This window comes from Neoarius graeffei, chromosome 10 (genome assembly GCF_027579695.1).
Source record: "Neoarius graeffei isolate fNeoGra1 chromosome 10, fNeoGra1.pri, whole genome shotgun sequence".
NCBI lineage: Eukaryota > Metazoa > Chordata > Actinopteri > Siluriformes > Ariidae > Neoarius > Neoarius graeffei.
Genome location: NC_083578.1, coordinates 20721755 through 20741084, shown reverse-complemented (window position 1 = coordinate 20741084; position 19330 = coordinate 20721755).

Sequence of the window (19330 nt, the reverse complement as noted above, 5' to 3'; positions counted from 1 at the left end):
AGCTAGGCAGTTGTAATACATGCAGAATGCAGTTTGGCATTGTCTTGCTGAAATAAACAAGGCCTTTCCTGAAAAAGATTTTGTCTGGAGGGCAGCATGTTGCTCCAAATCCTGTATATACTATCATTCGGCATTAATGATGCCTTCCCAGATGTACAAGCTACCCATGTCATGTGCACTAATGCACCCTCATACTATCACAGATGCTGACTTTTGAACTGTGTGCTGATGACAAACTGGATTGTCCCTCTCTTTATCTCAGAGGATGCGGGGTCAATGATTTCCAAAAACAATTTCAAATGTCAGTTTGTCAGACCTCAGGACAATTTTCCACTTCACCTCAGTCCATCGTAAAAGAGCTCGGGCCCAGAGAAGGTGGTGGTGTTTCTGGATATTGTTTATATCTGGTTTTAACCTGCATTTATGGATGCAGTGATGAACTGTATTCACAGATGATGGGTTTTCTGAAGTGTTCCTGAGCCCATACAGTGATTTCCACTACAGACACGTCTACTTTTAATGCAGTGTCACCTGAGAGCCTGAAGATCACAGGCATCCGATGTCAGTTTTCAGCCTTGTTTCTTGCATACAGAGATTTCTCCAGATTCTCTGAATCTTTTAATGATATTATGTACTGTAGATGATGTGATCCCCAAATTTTTTTTTGCAATTTTCTAATTTTTTGCAATCTGAGCCCACTGCATAATTTTGAAAACATTCTAAAAAGTGGGCAAGGGGCTGAGAGGGCAGGATATAGGGACATAGATGTGTGAGGTAGTAGTTGCTGAGTTTTGATCAGCATATATTTGAAAATGAGCACGGTTTCACAGCCTCCCACTCAAGGATTGAGGCTTGGGGTGGTGGGCTGCCCACCTCTGATTACAGGGCATTAACATTCTTTTTTAATGTTAATATTATTATATAATTAATATAAATTTCATGACATGCAGAAGTACTGAACAGTCAACTCTATGTCAGCATCGACCTTGCAAAGCTCAAGATGATTTTGACCAGGAGATCAGTAATTCACTCTGTGTGTTTGTGTATTTCTTGGTCTTTGCCCAAATACGTAAGAGTCTGTTATCTATGATCAGAGCATGTGCAGTGCCATACAGAAAGCCAGGCACTGTATTAAGGTATGTGAATCCTTTCATCATGGCACACTTTCAGCCTGTTCAGTGTGCTGAGTGCAGGATGTTTAGTCATTCTTCCTCCATCGCTAGCGATAGCTTTATTTGTGATAAGTGCAGATTAGTTAGCTCTCTGACGGAGAAGATTGTAGTGTTAGAAGCGTGTATCCAGGCTTTAGAGAAGGTCAGTGAGAATGAGAACAATGTAGTTTCTGTAGGGGAGAGTCTGGATGCCCTAGGTGGAGTTAGTAATCCCCCAACTCCGGCATTAGAGTACTTACAGCCGGGCGAATGGGTGACAACTCGGCGGCATAAGCATCGAGCCAAAGCTACCGCTGAGTGAGGCTTCCCCACGGGAGCACCACTCCTCTCCGCGTCACGTGTCGAACAGGTTTGCTCTCCTTAGTGATGCACCCACTGAGAAACCTGAAAGAGCTCTGGTTATAGGGGACTCTATCATACGGCACGTGAAATTAGCTCAGCCTTTAGGGGCACCAGCAGCTTTAGTCAGGTGTATAACCGGAGCCAGGGTGCCAGACGTAGCAGGTAATCTTAGGGTCCTAGGCAAGCACAGGTTCTCAAAGATAGTTATCCATGCAGGAGCTAATTATATACACCTTCGTCAGTCTGAGATTACTAAGAGTAACTTTGTAGAGGTGTTTAAATTAGCGAAGGTGATGTCCGATGCTGTAGTATGCTCTGGCCCCATCCCAATGTGGTGTGGCGATGTAGCTTACAGCAGGTTATGGTTGCTGAACTGCTGGTTGTCCAGGTGGTGCTCTGAAAACAGTGTGGGCTTTATAGATAATTGGGCTAATTTTGAGGGCACTGCTGGCCTGTTAGGGCGGGACGGTATCCATCCCACTCAGGAAGGTGCTGCTCTCATTTCCTGCAGCATACCGTAGGTCATAGTCTCAGAACAGGCCTAGTTAATTTCTGACAATCCAGAGCCAAGGCCAGGGAGCAGACGAACAGGCTAAACCAACTGTCTGCTAGCTGCACAGAGTCGTCACTCAGGGTCCACTACATCGAGACTGTGTCTGTTCCCCGAGCTCAACAAAAAAGTAGAAATATTCAGAGAGTTTGTTCCAGTAACCTAATCAATATAAAATTAGATCATACTGACTGTACAGCCGCTGCCAGCACCTTTGATCTAAAGGTGGGGCTATTAAATATTAGATCTCTTACATCTAAAGCACTAATGGTTAATGAACTTATTACTGATCAGGAGTTTAATATACTGTGTTTAACTGAAACATGGATTAAGCCAAATGAATATATAGCATTAAATGAAGCTAGCCATGTATCACCACGCTACTGTATTAAATGTACATTCATGTCAACTACTGCACAGAGCTTTATAAATGATCTCCCAGAGTTATCAACTTTGATTGAGTCACTGTCAGCCCCTGCAGAACTTGATCAGGCAACTGAATGCTTCGAGTCAACATTCCGCCATACTTTAGATAATGTAGCTCCTCTTAAAAGGAAAACGGTCAAAGACAAAAAATTAGCACCCTGGTATAATGATGACACTCACACTTTAAAACAGACCACTCGAAAATTGGAACGTAAATGGCGTCAAACAAAATTGTTAGTGTTCAAATAGTGTGGAAGGAGAGCTTCCTGAAGTATAGAAAAGCTCTTAGTGCTGCTAGATCAACATATCTCTCCACCCTAATAGAAAATAACAAAAATAATCCTAGATTCTTATTTAATACTGTAGTAAAATTAACCAGGAATAATATTGTCCACTATAGACACATGCACACCTGCAGTATATAGTAGCAACAACTTCATGAATTTTTTTAATGACAAACTTGAGAATATCTGACAAAAAAATTCAAACTACTAATTTAAGATCAGACAATGTAAGTGACCCTGTAGTTAACAATATAACTGTATCAGATAAGCAATTAGAATGTTTTACTCTCCTTAGAAACCACGAGTTGGCCTAGTGGTTAGTGTGTCCGCCTCTCGATCGTGAGTTCTACTCACGGTCGGGTCATACCAAAGACCATCATAAAAATGGTACCTACTGCCATCTGGCAAGGCACGCTGCAATACAGATGTGAGTGGGGAGTCAAACTCTTGTGGTTACCAGAGGACTAGCCCCCCACTGTAACCCTAGCTAGATAATAGGCCGAGGGCTATGTAAATGGAGATCGGCACCGCCCTATGCACCACATGGCATGGGAAGGACTCCCCTTAGAAAAATTGAATTACTTTAATTAATCTCGGCATCAAAAGCCTCAACTTGTGTACTAGATCCCTTACCTACACATCTGTTCAAACAGATAATACCTGAAGTAATTGAACCGCTTCTAAAAATAATAAATTCTTCTCTTAGGATTGGCTATCTACCCGAATCCTTTAAACTAGCAGTTATGTGGAGGACGGCCCCATGTGGACAGTTGAAAGTCACACCTGGAGGACACTCTGGACGCTTACAGTAATGCTTTTATGGCTGAGGACTACAGTTGACTTGCTAACTTTAGGACTGCAGTTGTCATGAACAGTTTTGCACTTAAGTTTCCATCAATGAAGAGTTTATAACATCAGTGAAGCAGACTTCATGTTAAAACTGTTAATGTTATAGTCATGTTGTTGCCCAAATGAGGATGGGTTCCCTTTTGAGTCTGGTTCCTCTCAAGGTTTCTTCCTCATGTCATCTGAGGGAGCTTTTCCTTGCCACCGTCACCACAGGCTTGCTCATTGGGGATAGATTGGGGATGAAATTAGCTCATGTTTCAAGTCGTTCAAATTCTGTAAAGCTGCTTTGCGACAGTGTTTACTGTTAAAAGCGCTATACAAATAAACTTGACTTGACTTGACTTGACACTGTGCCAGCCTGCGTATTAGATACACAAACTAGCAGAGTTTAACCTCAGTTGGACAACAACAAAGGCACAAACTTATTCTGAATGCCAAAAATTGCTGCAATGTTAGAAAGAATACACATACAGTCTGCCCTCGCCAAAAAAAACAAACAAACAAAAAAAAAACCCAACCAGAATTGTAAATAATGCAATGCAATACACAGGAATTAGTAACAGTTACATAAGGGGTTGGACAACTTTGAATAAATATAAAGCACAACTTCTTGAATATTGAAGATAATGTTTAGTTTCCTGAACACAGATGCAAAGAAAAAAAATGCATTTTCATATGGATGTATATTAAGGCTTTAGTCAAAGAAAAGTCTTAATCTGTGCCCAGGAAACCAACATCATTCTTTTAAAAAAATGTTCTGCAGATAGTTCATGGCTTTAGCTCCCTAAATATGTTTTTGTTTTTTTGTTTTTTCTGGGAAAACTCTTAGTTGCAGGGTCCAGGAAGCTTCAAGGGTTTCTCTAGAAAACTAAACCCAAGAACCCTTCAGAGTGTTATTTAGTAACTAAATAGAAATATTTTGCATTGATTAAAGGTGCCATATTTATACCCCTTTTCCACAAGTTGACACAGTTCCTTGAAGTCTTACAGGAGAACTGAAGTAATTTTTAAACTTGCTTTATTTCTTAATTAACATGTTATTCAATTACGTTTTCAGTTTTATTAACCTTATATCGTGACTCATATTGGCATATTATATTACACTTATCGGCCTTTTCGGTTTTTAGCCATGTTGAACGTAGTTTGTAAGGTCCACGGCAGGCGTCGCTTATCCGCGTGATCTTCACAAGACTTGTGCGAGACTTCAAACGTGAAGTGTCAGCGCCGCTATTTTGAAAACTGTTTACACAGCGGCCAGATCGCCATATCATTCCAATTTAGATTCATTTCAAGATTTGCTAGCTTCATTAGTGACGGAGATTATTCCATACAACTTTGAACCAGTGTGGAGTAGAGAAGAATTGGAAAGACGACAGGATAAGGACTAGTCCGTCGCACTGGTATTTACGTCATTACTGTCGCACAATTAAAACGTGCCAGATCAGGAGGCTGGTGGGTTTTCAAAATAATAAATCCATGCATGTATTTTTGTGATAAATATGTATTATACTGAGCGCATTTTCCACATAATCCTCACTAAGGTTTCGGACAGCGCTATAAAATGGCATCCCCACTATATAGTGCTCTATGTAGTGAGTAGGCAGCGATTTCGGACACAGGGAAAACTTCCGGCTTGATTACGTCAGCATTCGAAGGAGGGCGCACGTCATCTTTTGACGTTGGCAGATGGTGATCACTTTGATTTCTTCCGTCCTACGAAGTCTTGCGCAGGTCTCAACAAGTCTCATTTACGGTCATTGCTTTGACATATGGACTGATATCATCTCATCTCATCTCATTATCTCTAGCCGCTTTATCCTGTTCTACAGGGTTGCAGGCAAGCTGGAGCCTATCCCAGCTGACTACAGGCGAAAGGCGGGGTACACCCTGGACAAGTCGCCAGGTCATCACAGGGCTGACACATAGACACAGACAATCATTCACATTCACACCTACGGTCAATTTAGAGTCACCAGTTAACCTAACTTGCATGCCTTTGGACTGTGGGGGAAACCGGAGCACCCAGAGGAAACCCACACAGACACAGGGAGAACATGCAAACTCCGCACAGAAAGGCCCTCGCTGGCCACGGGGCTGGAACCCGGACCTTCTTGCTGTGAGGTGACAGCGCTAACCACTACACCACCGTGCTGCCCGGACTGATATAGTACATAGCATATTTCAAGCACTCATAACTTGCTATAGCAGTGACAAAATAGCTGTCAGAAATGCATTCCTGCATTTTATAAAATGAGATAAATAGAATTTTGATAATAAAAAAACTGCCTTCAGTTCCCCTTTAATGAAATGTCTGTGACATGCTTTGGTCTACCACAAGGATAAAGCACCACAGCTCCCTTCTCACCCTGTCTAAACAGCCCTGTTCAAAACAGCTCATTTGAGTGCCTGTTCCTTTCAATGATAATGAACCATTGCTCAGCCCTCACCCCTTCCACCAATCAATCAGGTAGCACTCTTACTGATGTATCGATTGTGAACGATTTGTTCATTTTGAGCTAATCTTTTGCGTAAACCATTCATTTTTCCCTGGCTGACTCAGGCTCAGCTTTGTTTACGAATTAGTTTTTTGTGTATTAGTCTCTCATTAACTTGTCACATGACCGCTGCGTATTCTCAATCGGAGGAGCAAGCCATTCGCGAATCATAATGACAGGTCTTTCGGATATGAGTCTCTCGTTCATTATTCACGTGCTTACAGCAGTCACATGACCGGTGCTATTGTTGGAGACGAGACGAGAGCTTGCTAACATTAGCTGGTCAACCAGAACATTTCTGTAGCTAGCTAGCTGTGTTGTAATGTAGCAGTTGAATGGATGTTTAATTTGCCTTTCCACTGGAACAAGGTCATATATAGGTCATCAATGACCAGGTAGGTTAAGTGAATAGCTATCAGACAGTGAATAGAATGATATTTTTAATGATAGGCACAGCACTCTTGTACGAGCAAATGAACTTGAAGTAATCAGTCATTCCAACTGAATAACTCAATAGGCTATGGTCCAAAGGGTTGCTTAAGAGCTTAATAAAAGGGAACTTGTGTAATACTTTACCAAGTGAAGCAAAGCATGTTACTCTTAGTTTTTGAGAACTGTCTGGGGTGGCCACAGCGCTATACTCGTTCCAGTGAACAAGATTTGACTGAATGGGATTCAAAGATCCAAGTCAATAAAAAGATCCAAACTTCCCATCATGAATATTATGAATGTCATGAATATTAATTCACAAAGGCAGTTCTTAAGCCATGAGTGGAAATAGTCAGATGAGGAGGCGGCATAATTCTAATGAGCTCCCCTTGTGACATAGAAAGAGGAGCCAAATTTGAACAGCTTGCTGAAGCATATCCATCCATCCATCCATCCATCCATTCATTATCTGTAGCCGCTTATCCTGTCCTATAGGGTAGCAGGCAAGCTGGAGCCTATCCCAGCTGACTACGGGCGAAAGGCGGGGTACACCCTGGGCAAGTCACCAGGTTGTTGAAGCGTATTATGTTTTCTGAAATAGGCAGCCCAAAAGAAACTGACTGGGTGTCTTATTTCAGAATTTGTGGGTTGCTAGGCACTCCAGATACTCAAATGTATGTGCACAAGCACTGAAAAAGTGAGTTTTTCATAATATGTCCTTGTTACACTCTGACGGCTCAGGGAATGAGGAACTATGAGACAGGCTTGACAACTCAAGGCATGCTTTATTTTTAACCCTTGTATGATGTTTGGGTCTGTGGGATAGAGCCCTGCACTCCTGCGGGACCCGCCGCAAAGCAGTGTGGCGCGGGACAAATTTTGAAAGCTTATTGCGGGCGGGAGCGGGAGTGCACAATGCGGGCGCGGGCGGGAGCGGTGATAAGCTGCAGTCCCGCTAACTAAAAACGTGTTTAAAATAAAATTTATAAATTATTAATTTATGTCTATCATATATAATTTGTGCTGGATATTTTATTTGGCATTAATAAAAACATTTTAAGATGCCTAAATTTGCAGAGAGAGTCAGATTGCCATTGATCACCCTAACGGGCAATCCTTTGATCACTCTAATGACTCGCCGTTCACACCCAGCCTCCAGTGACCCACACTAACATGATGCCTCAATGACACCTTAGATGAGCTGGTCATCAGGATTCTGATTCTGATCCAGGAGAGGATAAATATCTCTCGTACGTTTCCGATTCCTTTCCTCTTCCGTGTTTGAGATCTCCGATCATGGCAGAAGAGCAGAGCTCCTTTACTGAAGCTCACAGTGCTTCAAAAGTAAGTGCTGCTTTAAAAAGAGGTACATTTACCATTAAAAAGTCAAGAGTCCTGAAATCGGACATTTGGAAATCATTCTCACTCGTGTACGATGCGGAGGGAAATCAGCTGCCCTTTGCTTGCTGTGATAAGTGCCAAAAGGTTCTGACATACTAGGATATTCTAGTTAGAAATGCTTTACAAATGTAAACTGGGTTAGCCTAATGTTTTGTATGGCTGAACAATAAATATACCAAATTTCCACTTGGAATTACGTGCTCGCCTGTCTTTTTTTATTGTTTATTATTATTATTATTATTATTATTATAGACACTGACGAAGGCAACAGCCGAAACGTTTGTCTCCTTCTGCTGCTAAAAACAACTGAAAAGAAATGTAACTAAAAGAATAAGTTCAAGAGTGCGATCCATCTCTCCTTTCACACTAATTATTCATAGGAGACGCACCACGGGAGAGCGCATACTTAAATGATTAGCCTACTTAAATAATTATTATTATTATTAGGTCTACATGTTGCCATTTCAACATTCCGAATTCAGAAACAAGATAAATAATAACAAACGTGAACGTGAGCTGTAGATATTTATGCTCAAATCCACTCAAAGTAGGGGGCGGGGCACCATCACGCTGTGTCAAGACAAGAACTTTCCTGAGAAATAACGCGAACGTCTGCATCATGCGGGATTTGCGGGCGAGAGCGGGACAAAATATGGCAGGCGCGGGCGGGAGCAGGACTGAAAATCATAATTCTTTGCGGGAGCGGGCGGGAGCGGGACTGCACAATGCGGGCGTAGGCGGGAGCGGGACTGAAAAATCCGACCCGCGCAGACCTCTATTGTGGGACCTGTTTTCATTTTTTTTATCAAAGGAACAATGATACGATTAATTATTTTTTCAAGCTCAGACTCATTGGCCTTGGTTTCTGTGAAGAACATATATCAGAACACATTTTCGACGACCACACACTGTACCCCCCCAACACATTTATATTACATACAGGATGTTCGGGTCCACTGGACCCGGGGCTAATAAAAGTGTGTACCTTCACTCTGTCGTCCTCCTGTCTGGGCCTGCTGTTAGTGTGTGTGTGTGTGTGTGTGTGAGTTTTGTGTTTCTGTCCCTGCCATTCAAGCATCGACACCTGTCTGCTCTCACATTCCTGCACATTTTACCCTCTGTCTTGTGGGAACCAAGACAGAGGTTCCCGTAAATTGGGGGCGGGACACAATAAATACAGCTTTTCCAATGTGGTTCCTTATCACAACTGATCAAGATGGCCAAAAGATTCTCTGTATGGACTTGCAAATGATTTTGGAAGAGAGAGAAGCTTTTGATGATGATGTAGAGGAAGATGTTTCAGAACGTGAGGATCACATTTCTGAAAATTCAGAGTCTGACAGTGACTTTGAAGAAGAGGATGAAGATGGAGCATCAGCCGGTCCCAAACCGAAGGCGAGCATGGGGATGATGTGTTGTACAGACTGACATGGTTACTGTATGTGTTCAGCTTGTGTTGTGTAAACTGAACTGAATGGGTTAAATTTCTAATGAAATTCAAAGAAATAAAAATCAGTTGTTATGAAAAACCTTACTTTATTTGTAAATTTGAAGATAAACATCTTTTTTCCACTCATGTTTTGACTGCAATTGATTTTCTTTTTGTAAAATTACATTTTATTAAAAAACAAACAAAGAACGAGTAGCACTTTTTTTCAAATAAATGTAATCTAACAAAGGTAAAGGGCAAATATTAACCATATAAGCTGTTTATGTTGCTTGTAATTGGGGTGAAGTAAACATCTGTTAAGTATTTAATGTAAAATTGTTTGATTGTGTTGAATTTAAAACACCAAAATGCAGCGGGTCTACCAGACCCACAAACCCTGGTTGAGTGACAAAAATATGAACACCACACAAGGGTTAATTTGGAGTTCATTTTTCAGTGTCATTATATTCTCTCTTTTTTACACACACACACACGACACTGGGTAGCCCATCTCTCTCTCTCTCTCTCTCTCTGGTTATCGGTTTCTCCCTGAAAGAACACAAAAGACACGCATAAGTAACCTGCCAGTAATCAAACACGGGTGAAACTCATCACATGTTACCTGCAGGTTCCACCTGACTTCTCACAGCTGACACTCGATCACACCCTCGCTGTCACAGTGCCCTTTAATGAAAGGAATCCTGTCTTCTTTTTTGCAAAAGTAAATATCATGGCACCATCAGTATCTAAAATCAATAGCAAAGTCCTACTGCTAACTTTATGTGAGGTTTTGATCTGTCTGTCCTGAAGGAGGTTGAATTGACAAAGTATGATCTAGGAATGTAGACCTCTGCCGTCTAAGAGATTCTGCTTCACAGATATCTGGGAGATTGGTTTCTCCCTGATTGATCTGCAAGGTGGAATCTCCTGGATATCTGTGAGGCAGAATCTCTTAGGCGGCAGAGGTCTACATTCCTAGGTCATACTTTGTCAATTCAATCCGAAATGAACCATTTTGTTGGCTCACAGCAAGAAGGTTCTGGGTTCGAGTCCAGTGGCCAACGGGGGCCCTTCTGTGTGGAGTTTGCATGTTCTCCCCATATCTGTGTAGGTTTCCTCTGGGTGCTCTGGTTTCCCCCGCTGTCCAAAGACATGCAGGTTAGGCTAACTGGTGGCTCTAAATTGACCGTAGATGTGAATGTGAATGGTTGTTTGTCTCTATGTGTCACCCCTGTGATGACCTGGCGACTTGTCCAGGGTGTACCCCACCTCTCGCCCATAGTCAGCTGGGATAGGCTCCAGCTTGCCTGCGACCCTGCATAGGATAAGCGGTTACAGATAATGGATGGATGGATGGATGGATGGATGGATGGATGGATGGATACTACAGACCACTTAGTAAATCCAAAGCTGTGAATTTGCTTGAGTTTCACAGCACATCTCTTCATGTTGTGACTTTGAGGAAGAACCTTAATTGAGACTGGTATTTCTGTTTGGAGACATTTTGGCTCCAGACCATGTAAAACTGGTTCCACTCCCCTGTGGCACAGAATATGCTGAACATCCAGGTTTGCATACCTTGCATTTGCCAGAACTCTTACTGTTTGATATGATTTTTTTTAAGGCATGGACACCTACTATATAGATAGCAATGATCATTAGCAGCTGTGGTTTTCATAATCTGGTGGTGATTCTTAGTTCAAAAGGAAAGGAAGTGTTTCACTAACAGCCCTTTACCGGTAGTTCCTGAGTTTTCCGGCAGAATAATGTTTAACAACCAACCACTTATTCATTCTATCAGCTTCCTGTGATGGTGTCCTTGAAAATGTTGTCAATACAGTGTTCCTAAAATTATCTTACTGACCAGCTGAGAAGGCCTTTTATAACTCCACAGTAGAACTGGTTTGCTTGTCCCAAATTGTTTTTAAAGGTTGTGCTTTTCAAAAGTTCTGGTAGAAAAAGACACGTTAATAGCAGCATGTTTTGAAATAAATGACATCAACCTGCTATTACTAAAATGCTTCCTCATAGTTATATTAGCAGGTCACTGCAAACTCAAAGCAAGTAGGACTGAGCCTCCTCTCATGATAAGGTCCAGAAAGAACAGTCTTTTTTTCAGGTATTTGCAATTTGTTTGTTCCCTGTAACCAAAGTGCCAACACACACAGAGCAGCAGAATATTCTAGATTAAGGTTAACCTGACACCCTGTGAACACGAAACATTCTAAAAGTCACAGGGGCATTAAAGCCTTAACCATTAACTCAGTTCACCTACTACAGCTACAACTGACCATGTGCACATAGCCCTTAGCTCATACTTGGTTTTAAAAAAAACCCAAACCTTTTGCTTGTAATACAGCACTCAGTTTTATTGTATCCCACTGTTTCTTGAAAAAAAAAAAACACTTCAGCTCTATCAAACTGAGAGGGGATCTCCTGTGCACTGCCTTCTTCAAGTCATTCCACAGGTTTTTGACAGGAGTCGGATCTGGCCTTCTTCTTAAGCCATTCCTTTGTTGACTTGAATTTGTGCTTTGGGTCAACGTCATGCTGGAAGTTCATTGGTTTTCAGAGGCCTGGAAGTTTTGTGCCCCCCCAAAAAAAAAAAAAAAAATTGGTATTTGGAGTGATCCATGATTCCCTTGACCTTGACTAGCACCCCAGACGCAGCTGCCACCACCATGCTTCACCATGAGTATGGAGTTCTTTGGGTGATAAACTGTTTTATCATTATGCCAAAATAGTTCTATCTTGGTCTCTTCTTACTATAACACATAAAGAATAAGATAGATTTCTGTCACATGCAGTGACAAAGAGTGACCATTACTTGCCAGATATTCCTATAGATCCTTTAATGTTGCCATAGGTCTCTTTGCAGCTTCTCTGATAAGTTTTTTTCTTGTCCTTTGATCAGTTTTCAGAGTATCACTGTATTGCCCCATTTTCTCCAATTGATGAGTAATAAAGATTACTTGTTGCGATCTTTGTAGTGTTTGATATATCTGATGAGAATGTCAGTATTTCCATTGTGCTGTGGTATATGTTGTATCGTAGCTCGCACTGCATGTTTGCTTGTTCAGTGAAGCAGACAAGAGCATTGTGAACCCTTAAAATGACATGGCACTTATTTTGCTAATATCAAGGCCATTCTGTTCTCATTATATAATGAAAGCTGATAGTTGTACTGGTATAGTGGTTAGCACTATCGCCTCACAGTAAGAAGGTCCTGGGCTCGAGCCCAGTGGCCGACAGAGGCCTTTCTGTGTGGAGTCTGCATGTTCTTCCCGTGTTTGCATGGGTTTCCTCCGGGTGTTCCGGTTTCCCCCACAGTTTATAGAGATGCAGTTAGCTTAACTGGCTACTCTGCATTGCCTATAGGTGTGAATGTGTGTGAATGGTTGAGAGGAGAAAACCTGTATAATAATCCAGTAGAAGGCAACAGGAACCCACTACTGTAATTCTTCCCTAGAAACTTTGATGGCTGAAGCTGTCAGAGCAGACCTGCCATCAGGCAGAACACTGAAGAAGTGGTAATAGAGCTGTGTTTTGGATGCATTGACTTTGAGTTTTCAACTGTACATTTTCAATTAGTTATTAGTAATATTACAATTCGTATTCATGTCAATGTGGAGCAGTGGTGAACCATTACTATTAGAGCTCAGCCAAAACATAGCCAGACACACCAAAAAAGCAACAGGACAAAGGATTTTGCAAGGGATTAGCGGCAGGCTGCCAGGTAGCTCCGTTGTGTGTAGTTGCTGATGTTGATTTTAAAAGTAATGAAGTAAATTACATAGGGAAATGAAAACTTAAGTATGAGTGAAAAATACTGTGGTGAGCGTGTGTGCGTGGAAGAGGAGTCTGTTGACAGAAATCTTAGTTTCTCGGTCGTTAGCCTGTGCTGCTTGCTCTCCGACTTACAGTTAAGCTCACGTTGGCCTTCGAGAAGGCCTAGGGTGATACATTTTTGGTCCCTCCCAATATAAATCAAAATCTGATTGGTTAATTTGTCTGTCACTTCCTACATAAACATACACTCCGATGGCCTTCTGTCCCAGCAATAAAGTCCTAACCAATGAGCGAGCCAGCTCTAAACTCTTCTCTGCCTGGAAACAACAAACAAAAAAATCTCATTGGATAACTCCGTTTTAATGTTTTCAGGACGTTTCTGAAAACATTCAGGACATTCGCCTTTCATTTCTGAAGCAAATTTGATTAAAAAATGAGGCCAAATTAGAAGAGAATAATTCTAATGAAATTATGAAAGAAATTAAATATAACATTTGAAATGCTGATATGTTTGGTCCATCTCTGAAAGCCTCGAAGGCCCTGACGGTTCCCCACTGATGTGGAGCATATTAAAATGACATCTTAAAAGGTTAAAAATGTGACCGTGTAACAGACAAACAATTCACTTATTCATTTTAAAACACTAACTATGTTTTCATGTATGACATTCATCTCATTGTAATCTAAGTGCATCCTTAGTTATTGGTTACATACAGTATATGTGGCAGCAGGGGCATGGTCGAGCGCCGGTTGTGAACGGCAAGGACGGAGTCAGGTTGAACCAGCGGGTAACATGTGATGAGATACATCTGCGTCGAATTACTGGCTGTCTATTAACGTGTGTCTGTGTGTCTTTCAGATAGCCAGTACCGAGAGAGAGAACTGTATCTCCTCACATGAGTGTGTTTGTAGCATCTGCCTGCAGTTCCTCATTGCCCACTCTGATAAAGTTGTTACAAGACATTATAAGTTGTTTTAAATGGAAGAAAAGAAGTTAACGAGATCTCATGTGTAGATTGTTTTTGAACTACCAAAATCTGGAGGATTCAAGATGGCGAGCTGAGCCCAGTGTGCCTGTGGACAATCGTGGGAGTGGTGTGGACTACCGTAGGATCTGTTCCCAGAAGAAATTAGTTTGTTCCCATTACAAATAGATTGGTTTTTGAACTACCAGAATCTGGAGGATTCAAGATGGCGAGCTGAGCCCGGTGAGACTGTGGACAATTGTGGGAGTGGTGTGGACTACCGTAGGATCTGTTCCCAGAAGAAATCTGATGAGCTTGTTTCATTCGTCTAGACACCAGATAGTTACAGTAGAAGTACAACCAGTACAAAATCTGATGAGCTTGTTTCATTCGTCTAGACACCAGTTACAGTAGAAGTACAACCAGTACACACACCTGGACCCCAGTATTGATGCACAGTATTGATGGACTGAATTCCAAAGGGATTTTCTTTAATTCTCTTGTTTATTATTCTGAAGAGTTCTTCCTTTTATTTCATTTCCTAATCTACAAAGGAAGAGAAGAAAATGCTGTACATTATATTGCCTTGCAAAAGCAGTGCAATCGTCAACATGTTCAACTTATCAGCTCCTCTTGTGAGATAAGTTAAGGTATATCTCTTCCCGAAACCAAGTAGATGTTGGCACCTTTATTATTTATCTGTGTAGGACTAGGACAAAAGATGGCGAGCCAGCCAGGAGAGGTTTTGAGCTCTGTCATTTGAAAGTTGAACAGTTTGACACTTTTGTTGCATTGTAAACATCTGTAAAACTTCTGTAAATATTGATACCACCTACTTAGAATTATTTTGTGGTAAAATGGTAGCCTAAATTATGGATGTAATTCAACCAGAAAACTTTAAAGTCCCCAAATCTCTCCTAGTAGGAGACTTGACTGGTAAATGTGGACAGTTTAAAGACACACTTAGAAGATTGCTCTGGTCACTTACAGTTTTGCTATGATGGCTTAGGACTACAATTGCCCTGACAACTTTAGGACTACGGCTGTCGTGAACAGTCTTTCACTCAAGTCTCCATCAATGAACAGTTAATAACATCAACAAAACAGACTTCATGTTAAAACTATAATGAATTCCCCCGTTACACTACTTTGTGACTATACAGGACACAGTTATGGAAGCAAGTTATTTATAATCACGCTATCTGTTATCACCCAAATGAGGATGGGTTCCCTTTTGAGTCTGGGTCCTTATAAGGTTTCTTCCTTGTGTTGTCTGAGGGAGTTTTTCCTTGCCATCGTCACCGCAGGCTTGCATTTATTCGGGATAAAATTAGTTCATGTTGTGGGTGCATTTGGGTAATTGAGTGATCAATCTCATTAAATCAGTCTCATATTAAATTTGAAGGTTAATAATTAAATTGAATCAGTCTCATTTGAATCGTCTAAATTGAATCACTTAAAGTGAATCAATCAAGTGAATCATTCAAGCGAATCATTCAAAGTGAATCATTCAAAGTGAATCACTTAAATTATTATGATCACTTACCTTATTGCATAACTTATATGCACCTTTCTGAATTCTTTGGGAGATTGGGGACTTCAAAGATTTTGTTAGACACAACAAATAAAGACACAGTTTCAATAATAAATGAATTTATTATAATAAAGATAAAAATGGATAATAGCAGATGGAATATATACAAACGGTGAGGTGTGTGTGTGTATATGTGTGTGTGTGTGTGTGGGTGTGTGTATGAGAGGCCTTGTGTGGGTGTGGCCCACACAAGAGAATTAGCTTTGTGTAGCTAACTCCACGTGTGCTTGTGGGGGAGGAGTTGACCACGTGGCTAGGCCTATGGCCTAGCAAAAGAAAGAAGCTAGCGTGGAATGCTAACTGAAGTGTGTTTGGCCACGTGGTGAAGGCCTAGATTAACCTCGTGTGGCTAAACTAAGACAAAGGGGAGCTAGCTAAAGGTGTGTTTGTATAGGCCTAGATTAGCCTGTGGAGCTAACTCCACGTGGTGGAGGCCTAGATTAGCTTTGTGTTGCTAAGTAGACAAAGGAATGCTAGCTCATAATGCTACTAAATCCACTGAAGTCTTGATGCGGTCAAGATGTATAAGGAAATTAAGTATGTTAGTACAGAATAAAGAGAAGCATGCACAGCCTATCTATTAAACAATTGAGAGAACATAGAACAAAATAAATCAACACGCTGCGTGTTTAACAGTGTAACAAATAAACCTGGGTTTAAGTTCACACTATTTCAATAAAAGCAAATTCATAAAGACTAGCTATAATTATGCCCAAAAATGCCAGTCTTACTTAGGATAATATCCCGCTTCTACGCGAGATTATGAAAAGATTTTCCGAGACTTCGGAGGTTCGCCGTTGTGGAGCACGTGAGTCGATTCCGTGAGTTGATTCCGTGGACAGAGAACTTCTCTTGAGCCGACGCGTCGCTCGTGATGAAAAGAAAGTCTCTGATTAAATTAATGTACACAGCGCTTCAATCAGGAGGAATTCTGGTCGCTCCTAATTATAAATTAACTGCTTTGAGCTGCAGTCGTACGTACTTAATGAATGAAACCGGTTGTAACTCACTGAGTTTAAAATCGCGCGATCTTAGAGTCTACCGTGGCCAAAGGTAAACAAAGAAAAGCGCGAAACTCTGATTCTTGCAAGAAAGAAAGAAAAAGAAAAGACATCTTTATCTGGTTGGCTCGCAGAGCGAGCCTTCCTCTCTGTGTCCGTGTGGAATCACGGCGCCAAAAGAAGCGGAGCTAGGAGTTCCGGGGTTTCTTATGCCTTCATGTAGGATGTGACGTTGGTGATCCCGCCCACACGTGACGTAGGTCAACGCGGAAGTTGGCTGATGGGAAATGTAGTTTCTTAAAGAGACTGTGAATGTACCTACAATGTGTTTAAAGTCTTTAATTTTCTGTAAAGCTTGCATCAATGTCTGTTGTTAAAAGCACTATACAAATAAATTGACTTGACTTAATCAAATTTTGTACATTTGAAATTCTATGCCAAAACAACAACAACTTTAAACCCGTTACTTATTTACAAACGAAAAAAGGGAAACCTTGTAAAAAAAAAAAATTAGATGTTGCCTGAGATGGGTTAACTCATTTTTAATGGTTAAATCCACATTGTCTTGAATATTTAATGTTGAAAAATGAATTCCAAAATATAAAGTTTAGTTTTGATGAGTTATATGGGGCAAATGGCACCACAACCTTGGAATTAGACACGAATATTTTTCCGAAGGTAATTATTCAAAGAATAATTTTTAGAAAACAAGAAAACAGTCATCTATATCCCCCGCCCTATATACCAAGTATATACCAAGTTTCACGATGATATTTGTCACATTTTTCAAGTTCTGCTGCAGGAATCCAACCCTACCTCTTTACACTGACCTCAGCAGCCCATATACCCGCCGGACCTTTGGTTCCAGGTGAGCTAAAAATTTAAATTTCTCGCATTTCTTAGTATCAAAAGGCACATGTACATTACTTAATCAACACATATACCAACTTTCAAGACCATACCATACCATAGTTTTCAAGTTCTGCTCCGGAAACAAAACCTACTCCTAAGACTAACCTGAGAGATTAAGTCTGAAATTTTTTCCATGGAAACATGAAAAATTAAAATTTCTCAAATTTCTTAGTATGAAAAGGTGCATCTACATCACCTTGTTAACATGTATACCAAGTTTCAAATCCGTATCATGAATAGTTTTGGATATATGCTCTGGAAACGAACATTGCTCTTAGAAACTTAGTCAAAATCTATTTTTAATGTAAAAATTTGAAAAATACTTTTTTTTTTTCAAAAATCCAAAATAGCAAAAGGCACCAGCTCACACGTTGCAGTTCATACACAAAGTTTCATGAAGATATCTTCAGTAGTTTTAAAGATATGGCCCGGAAATGAAAATGTGACCGGACAGACGGAAACTTTGTTTGGGCATGGGATAATATTCAGGTAAAAGTCAAAGTCCAGGTTCAAATATTATACTCAAGTAGGTAGGAAAGTATTCAGCTGGCTAACAGACTACAGTCGACATCGCCTGATCAGTCACATGACAAATCTCCCCATTCACAATCGCCTGTACTTATATTCAGACTCAGATGTTTCTAGATTATACCTTTTTTTTAAGAATGTTCGATTTATGTGTAATGTAGTACTTGATCCATGAGATGCATTTGAACCGTATAACTGTTAACAATTTCTTTTCAGTGTAAATGACATCCTTCAGGTATAAATTATGTCCCAAAAAGTTATCATTTATGTCCCATACCAGTCATCAGTTACAGGATTTTTTTAATGGAAATAAAAATTTGATGTATGCGCATGTACTATAAATCATACTTTACCAGTTTTTACTTCAAACTTAGGTTGAATTTGAAATAATTTCTGACGTATCTGTGCTGTACACACTTGCAGTTGCCTAATTAGACCACACACACACACACACAGTATGTAGAAGCACTCCTCTTAAGGTCCCTCAATCTGCTTAAGGTGTTCTTCAGACGGCATGTGACTTGCTGGGCCAGGCTACATGACTTCTATGGTCTTGCTTTAAATCTAAAAAAAGCTTGCACTATGTCTGGACTGTTATTTAAAAAATGGGAATCCTGTTATGGAAAGCTTGTCATGTCCTTAACCCTGACTCATAATGCTATGGGATGATACAATACATCACTGACATCCTGTTTTTGATGATGATTCAAAACAGTGGGTAGTCGTGGCTTTGCTATAGCAAGATTTACAGAGGATTGCATCAGATTTTTATACATTGGTCATTTCAGGTCTTTGGCAAACCATGTGACCAGCTATAATCGTTTAATAATGCCAACAATGCCCCCATTATAGCCCGAAACCAAACGAGGCATAATCGAGTACTTTATAGCATTGTACAGTAAAGAATGGCAATCCGTGAACCTTAAACCTGTACTTATTTTCTATCTGCTATGTTCTCATCAAACAAAGAACACTTTGTTTTATATATAATTCTATAACACAGTCAGCAAATAAAAACAAAGCACATGTGAAGTAATGTAGCTTGAATTATGAGCTCGTTGGCAGTTAAAAGGTCAGTGAGGTAGGTTATATAAAATAAGGTCACACTCTCACAAGCACATCTAATCTAGATCTGGCAACTCCCACACCAAACATCACTCTCAC